General features: G+C 32.7%; 1 non-coding gene across 1 annotated transcript; it reads left to right on the top strand.

The window, feature by feature from the left end:
- Positions 1–8,152: 8,152 nt before the first annotated feature.
- Trnag-ucc (transfer RNA glycine (anticodon UCC)) lies at positions 8,153–8,224 on the top strand. The gene has a single exon. It is a non-coding gene; the product is annotated as a tRNA-Gly (tRNA).
- The last annotated feature ends 651 nt before the right edge of the window (positions 8,225–8,875 follow it).

Genomic DNA, 8,875 nt, shown 5'->3' on the forward strand with positions numbered 1-8,875 from the left:
AAGACTAAGATCGACGTCCGGTCTCTAATCGACGTCCGTTCCTCAAATCGAAGTCAAATGAGACGTCATAATAAAATAACATTCCAAATCGACGGACAATTTTATGCCTTTCTAATCGACGTCCATTTCTTGGCATTCTCTAATCGACGTCCGAATTTGAGCCTTTCTAATCAACGTCCGTTTTGGACACAGAACACAAAACTGAACTGAACAGCTCGTGTTTATCTTATTAAACAAAAAAGTTATGTTTTTCTATCGAAAGGAAAAATATGTCCACAAATCCGTATTTTGATGAAAGATCCGAAATTTGAACCTCAATTTACTTAAAAAGTAGCACAATCATGGAGGTATATGTTTTATAACATATTTGATTTAATCAGGTAAAAAATAGCCTACATGCAAATTTTCATCAAAATTTCAATATGGGATCAAACCTGTATCGTATGCCCTTAAAAAGAAATGTGTGTGTGTGTGTTTTTTTTAATTAGATACATACTACACTAATATGTTAACAGGTTTGGATATCAATTTTTAAATTTTAGAGATTGGTATGATTTCCAGAGGGACAGCTATACACCAGAGTTCAAATAAAATGGATGTGACCAAATTGAATTATAAACCATACGGCTTTCAACAATGATAAAAACCCATAACGCAAAGGCTATAAAAGGCCACACCATAAACAATGAAAAAAATTCAAATAAGAAACTTAACGGTCTTATTTATAAAAAAAAAAACAATTCCGAAAAAAAAAATATGACAGACATAAACCATCGAAAGCCAATGCACTGCAGGCCCATACATAATATGTCGGAGTTAAACATGTGCGTGAGCACTTAACCTAGAACAGTGGTGCAACCGCACAAGATAAAAACATTATGCCAATGTCTTGCGTTCACGTGTGTAAAACTTTGTTGAAAAAAACTTACAGAGTCCGAATTATAATACTCTCAAAACAATTGGCTGTGCTTCTTTATTTTGTTTATTTATGAAAACTGAATAAAGCTCCTAGATGTCGTTTGGTTTTCTTTGTCGTTGGGTTGCTTACTCATTTCATACACTTACATGCAGTCATATTGGACGTCGATTAGAGAATCAAAATATTGGACGTCGATTTAAGAATGTGACGTCAGATTTGGACGTCGATTTGAGGAACGGACATCGATTTGAGGAATGGTCGTCGATTAGAGGCCGGACGTCGATCTGAGTCTAACATATATATTACAGTAAATAGGTGAAATTAAGAATTACATGTAATTACTAAGATTTAGAAATTACATGTAATCCCCAATGCACTTAGTAAATACAAGTAATTCCTTAAACGGTCCAGTTATTATCAGTCATTAATAATTTTAAAATGAATTTTCTTATATAACGTCCTTATTACGCTTTGTAAACAAAGCCGTGTTCTAATGAGCACAAAATATGTTTGACACATGCGCACGAACTTACTGTTTATATTAACGTTATTTCCATCGTTATCCTTTAAAATATATACATTTAAGCAGCTAACATAAACTTATTATATTTTTATTTTATTTTTTTATTAAACAACATATTTTTACCCTGCTCGTAGCTTTTAAACTAATCAGTTATGAAATGCAATGCACAGACTCCTCCAGGAGGAAACGGGAACAGCCAAACATTTTACGGTAATTTCATACGCTTCGACCTATAAAAATACTGTATTTATCATATTAGAATCGAAATAATTCCTTCATGTCATGTTCTATGCTCATTTAAACATGGGTAGGCATTATATTTGACCACATTTTACATTTTTAAAATATCGACAAATATAATGCCTACCCATGTTAAAATGAGCATAGAGCATGACATGAAGGAATTATTTCTTAATTTACACCTATGTACTAACTGTTAAAACAATGTTGTAATATGGTCAGCTGATCAAAAGTTATGGTAATACCAACTATAGAAGATCAGTGAATACTCTTAAAAAGTGATTAGCCTAAAATGTACATTTTTGTTATAGGAGCATTAGCTACGAGATATACAAAAAATAGAATAGGATTTTTTATTGTTAAATCATTAATGAAAATGATATAGTGAAATTATATTTTTTTAGCAGTCAATCTTGTACTGGTGCACTCGCAAGTGAATTATTGCACCTCATTGAATACGTATGAATGTCACCTTCAATTCAACCCCTAGCTAGAGATAAGTTATCGATGTATTCAGATTTAAAATTGTAAGGTTTCGCGGAACCAGTATCTTGCCTAATTTGCTGTTAGTTACAGGCTGAACAAAAAGGGGAAAAAATATTAAAATGTTCCTCCAGATACTATCTTTTGACTAGTACTGTAGGAAGCTTTTGTCCAATTTTGGTTAAAATTCAGGATGGTTTATGAAATCTAATAAATGTTTAAAAAAGACTTTAACTGCAGAGTGTTTGTAATATTAACAGGAAAAAAACGAAGTCCATTTATAAGGAATATACGAAAAAGGATTTTTTTTACAAACTTTACTTCTGAGTATTATCTTATGATCATAAACAAGCTTCTGTTCAAGTTTGGTAGTAATCCAGGATATTTTGAGAAAGTTATCAAAAGGTAAAGAACATTAACCACAGAGTGAATATTTGTGGACGCTACTGACGACAGAATGATTTGCTATGTCTCGCTTTTGCGACAATAGTCGCAGTGTCGACAAAAAGAAACAGAATGACAACATTGAAAGCAAAACAAAAGGGATGGACCATTTAGTTGACCTATACAATCCACAAAAAGATGATTCTTAAACAAGTCAAAACGATGATAAAATTTTGTTGCAGGTTTAATAGCTTAAGTTTGGAGGTCTTGGAAAACTCATAAAAAAGAGAAACACAGAAATATGAAATATGACTCTTAATACCATCAAAGTGTATAAATTTGATTGTGAAGAATATTGTGTCATTGGGCAAGTATGCCTAAAGGAGATTTTAATTTAAAGAAATTATGAGATTTTAAGAATTATCAAGATTATTCAACCAAATTTGGCATTATCGATTATCTATCAGCAAAAAGAGGTGTTGAAACAACTATTAAATACATGTAATTACTAAATTGGCTAGTAATTACAGGTATTTTTCTGAAATGTTAAGTAATTAAATAATAAAGAACTCACTGACAGATAACTAATATACTGTACTGGGCTCATACTTGAGTTTCAAAATGTTGTTTTTACTTTACAAACAAACTCTATTTTGGCTGAACATTGTAACTGGTCCAATGCTGGCGTACATCGCTATAACAATGAACATTATCGTCTTTGTGACTTTATTCGACCGTAAGATTAAAACACCTACAACGGTTTTGATGCAGGGGCTGTCAATGGCGGACAGCCTTATCGCAATTTGTACTTATGGATTCGAATCGTTATTTATGGCATATAACGAACATATTGGCGATCCACATGAGCATGGAGATAACTTGGCACAGCGGAATGAAATAATGGAGTTCATCAGTCTAAGATTTCCACAATGCTGGTTTCATTATCTTTTAACTAATTTGACAGACACGTTTCATCTAGCATCTGCATTATTGACAACATCTCTAGGATTTGCAAAAACTGCTTGCTGTATTGTTTCCAATATGGAGTAAAACCAAAACTACCCAAAAGAAAGGCAGGGGGAGTTTGTGGCATATGTTTTCTGGTCTCAATGGCCATTAGTGTCCAAAGATTGTTTGTTGTTAGTTTAACTTCGTTTAATGAAGGTAAAATCAATGGCACCGGCGATGTTTGTCTGGTGTCAGAACCACAGGCTCTCATGGAGAAATATGTGTTGACATATTTCCCTGTTTTGCATATGTTAATTTTAACATTATCAGTGTTGATGATGATGGTATCAACTTGCTTTATAACTGTTATTATATGGCGCCGAAAACGTGTTAGATGTCATACGTCTGTTTCAAGGTCCGAAAAGAAATCTTGCATACTAATTTTGAGTGTGATGGTCGTATTTTTACTTTCGAAAGTACCAAGATTATACATCAATTCAACCATATTCTTTACTTACAGATCTGATCTGAAAATGAGTTGAAACATTGCCTTTTATGAAACAAAGACAAAAATAAACAAAGAAACTCAATCGTGTCTCTATGATACAGAATTAAGATTACGGGCAAATCCTTATATAACAAATGGCGATTCTTGTATTGACAGAAAAAAAATCAGTGTTGGACACGTTTATTGACCTTTTAAGGGAAATTTTTGAAGATAATTACAGATTTTATACTGTGCATATCAAATATGATTAATAATTAAATATTTTTTTCTAAACGCACCATTGAAAACCTATTTCGACTAAGGGTCAATAAGTATTCGAAGTTTTTCGTTTGTGTAATGGATCGTCCCAGATATTTCCGATTCATGATTTTCCCTGAAATAAACAAATTTGACCAATGCGTTGATTCTCATTTTCAGTATGCAAAATTGAAGAGCCCTTTATTTTTACTGTGATCAACACCTTACAGTGAACCCGTGAACTACATACTGAACATTGTCTGGGAATATTAATGGGTTCTTCTTATTAAAGAAAATTAAACATGTAAAATTGGCCGTCTTTTATTGATTTTTTCGGAAAAAAAAGTTTGTTTCCAATTTTGGGAAAAAATCCATAGACCCCCCCCCCCCCCCAACGAAAATCAAATGGTTGCTGCCTTAATACAATATCTTTCAGAGTAGCATTTTAATCAATCTTATTCAAAGCATGATCATACTGACATGAAGTGTGACTTAATTTTGACTTGTGATCTAAAACATAATTGTTGACTTAGCCCCCCGAAACTGCTCTGAAATACTTTTATATAAATATAAAAATGCATAGTTTTTTAAATGTTATTATTATTATTTTTTAAATAGAAGAAAAATATTACTGAGTTTTTTGTTCTTATTTATTTTCCAAGTTCATGATTAGCACCATTTATTTATTGGTTTAGTGTGTGTTTTTTTAAATAATTTTAGTCCATTCATTAGAACTAACTTGCATGCAATCAATGAGACAACATTTATTGTTATATTTAGTTTGTTCATACAAGGATTGCAAACTAATTTCCTTTTATTTAAAATAATGAAGATTTAACATTCAGAATTCTTTCATTATGATCTCTTTTAAGTTTAAATAAAAAAGGTAGGACCAGGTTTCAGTAATGAAAAGGAACTCCTGTTTTTTTTTATCATTTTAATCCTGTCTTGTTCCATTATTCCTGAATATTTTGACTCCCCCTTGTAATAATTGAGTAGACATTTATTTCTGTGTTAAAATAGTTTGGTTACAGTAGTAAAAATACTTACCAAAACATAAATATCAAATTAACTCTTGGAATATTAAATTAATATTAAATTAGTATCCCTATTATGGCACATATATATAGGGACACATATGGCCTATTTCACTGGGATTGAGGTCTGAAAAGTGATAAAAGAGGGACAAAAGATGCCAAAAGGACAGTCAAACTCATAAATCTAAATCTAAAACAAACTGACAAGGCCATGGCTAAAAATGAAAAAGACAAACAGAAAAACAGAAAAACAATAGTACACACGACACAACATAGAAAACTAAAGAATAAACAACACGAACCCCACCAAAAACTAGGGGTGATCTCAGGTGCTCCGGAAGGGTAAGCAGATCCTGCTCCACATGTGGCACCCGTCGTGTTGCTTATGTGATTACAAATCCGGTAAATAGTCTAAATCGGTAGGTCATATTCATGAAAGGGAAGGGGATTGTAGTTACAACGTAAGAAACATATCCGATATCATTTGTGAAACGGTTATTCCATAACGGTCAACCAACTCGTGATGGCGTCCGTAAAATTTACGAAGGGATGATTTCAACTTCACCATTTGGAACTCTTGGTTTAATAGCTTCCTTGTGAGCAGCAAACTTCTGTGTTTCTCTATTTTTTTTGCACATGTTTACTGTATCAAAATATATTAAATAAGAATTATAATAATAAAATCCACATGTAAATAACAGCATATGGTGCTTGATATAACAATAGTTTGTTCATGATATTGTCAAACAAAGGAACGTAACTCGTAAATTACCGTCGGCCCCGCTTTGTCAGAAATATCGACACATCGAAGTTGCACATTTGCGTATCTTAGCGTATCAAGTGGCACAAATTTGACATATCATAGTCCAAGTTATGTTACATAACATAATTTAAATTCAGCATAGCTTCCCGAGAAGTTAAGAAAGAAAATCACGATTTTAATTTTCTGTGACCAATTTTTTTCGTCAACATCTTGACTTTGAAGACACATTTTGAGAGAAAAAAATGAGTTTAATCCATAATTGAGTTGAATTATATATTTCTTATATACTCAAGAATGTTCACCTGAAAGGAAATTAGTTTTAATTCATGCAAAAAACTACAAATTCCAAAAAACGGGCTACACTCTCTTGGGTAAAAAAATGCCCATATATGGTAATCACATGACGTCCATTGTTGCTTTAAGAAATGGGGTCAAGCCGGGGTCAGCTTTCCGACTGAGTAGGCAAACAAACATTTGTTTATTTTCGAGATCATTATTATGCAGATTTATGCATATCCATATGAGGTAGTGTATCCGATCTGTTTATGTATAATAGTAAAACATATACTACAATGACTCTACAATGGTATATACAGACATGCGTATAACTTGAAGAGAAATTAACGGAGTGTATTCAAGATCATCGATTTACGGATGTGAAGTTAGCAGCCGGTTTGTTATCCGATATTCAATATCCAACCGGCTGCTAGCATATTCTTTTAAATTGTCTACACTAAAACAAATCAAAAAAGGACTAGACGCATTTGATGTACAATAATATACAATTACTGTCATTACAAAAGTGAGAGGGTTAGCGCTATAGAACCAGGTTTAATCCACCATTTTCTACATTTGAAAATGCCTGTACCAAGTCAGGAATATGACAGTTCTTGTCCATTCGTTTTTGATGCGTTTTGTTATTTGATTTTGCCATGTGATTATGGACTTTCCCAATTGATCTTCCTCTAAGTTCAGTATTTTTGTGATTTTACTTTTTGATGAGGTAAATGTGTGGTTTTATTGACTTTTGAAAAACTGATATTCATAACGGCCGAAGTTAATATCAGTTTTTCAAAATTCAAATAAACCACATATTTACAGAAACAAAAGACAGTAATTTTTTTTATTCCATATTCCGAGAGAAATTTATGTAAAGGAAAATATTTAACATGCAAAAGCAATTGTACATCAACCGTTTTATTTTTACCGTTATTATACACGTAAAAGCACGCGACGTTTTGCGCGGTGAATATACTTTTTCGCAGGTGAATATGCTTATTTATTCATAATCCCATTCATATAGAAAAACCTACTAAAGTTTTAACAATATGGATTAATTATATATATTTAAATAAACTGGAAATACATTTGCAGCGAATGAAATCAATATTCTGTTTGCGTTAATGTCTTAAGTTTAATTGTGTTCTATAAGAACGTGAGTGTCAATTTCTTTAATGTACAATTGCTGGAATTGAAGTGTATTTCTTCCTTTTTATTACTGTGACGCATGACTTTGGGACGACTATGCATTAAAAAGGGCGAAGTCAGTAGTTATTGTTCCCTTTCGTACTTGAACTCTAAACATCAAAACATTGGAATTAAAAGGTACAGTTACAATTTCTTTATCTGACTTAATACTTACCTTAAACTTCATCGTATTAAAAAGTAAAATCACAAAAATACTGAACTCAGAGGAAAATCAATTCGGAAAGTTAAAGTTACAGTGAGGTTAATCATTTGATAACTTCAGACTATATTCTATATTTCCAATGCGAGTGCTTATTCGTATCTCTGACTATTTAATATACTGGCAAATGAGTGAACTTGTATAAAGAATACTCGGTGTGAGATGTATTTACAATATAATTGGTAATGTTCATGGTCATCGGGTACCATAATATCTTCCTTGAGATAAGATATAATTGTTTAATTACATGGCATCCCTTACTATGATATGCTCAATATGACACAGTACAATAAAGGTGAACTCGTCAAGGGTTGAAACACCCTCGTTACTAGGCAATACAGGGTAATGGTATTGTCCAATAGTGGTATATCCCAAACATCCAGGGGTATATAAACAACCGTCAACAGTCTCTTTTGCATAATGGCGTCGGTGGTGTAACGGTTAGCATGGTTGCCTTCCAAGCAGTCGATCCGGGTTCGACTCCCGGCCGACGCACGTAATTTTTGCCGACCGTGCAAGGGCTTTATAGCCAGTCAAGGTCGTTAAAAACTTCCATTTGTTGTCTTTTGCATACATTATTATAATCTAGAAGATTTTCTAATATATAGGTATGGGAAGATGTGGTATGAGTACCAATGAGACAACTCTCTATCCAAGTAACAATTTATAAAAGTAAACCATTATAGGTCAAGGTACGGCCTTCCACACGGAGCATTGGCTCACACCCAATAGCAAGCTATAAAGAATCCAAATAATTAATAGTATATAACCATTCAAACGGGAAAATCAAAGGTCTAATCTATTTAAAAACGAGAAAAGAGAAACACTTATGAACCAAATAAACAGACGACATCAGATTCCTGACTTAGTACAGACACAAACAACTGCAGTGGTATTAACGTTTTAATGGTACCAAACATTCTCCCTTTTCTGAAACAATAGTATAACATCACTACATACAAAGACGCACTACAAAATATAAATTGGAAGACTAAACTCAATAAAAAAAAAACACCCATCCACCCACCTATTCTTTTTAGTAATTTTTGCATTACTTTTATTTAAATAGTATTAGGCTTATTTTTGTCCGTCTGTCCGTCTGTCCGACTTCCACATGTCGCACCGTTACTTGAGAACCGCTTATCC

Source organism: Mytilus galloprovincialis, chromosome 13 (assembly GCF_965363235.1).
Source record: "Mytilus galloprovincialis chromosome 13, xbMytGall1.hap1.1, whole genome shotgun sequence".
NCBI classification, from domain to species: domain Eukaryota; kingdom Metazoa; phylum Mollusca; class Bivalvia; order Mytilida; family Mytilidae; genus Mytilus; species Mytilus galloprovincialis.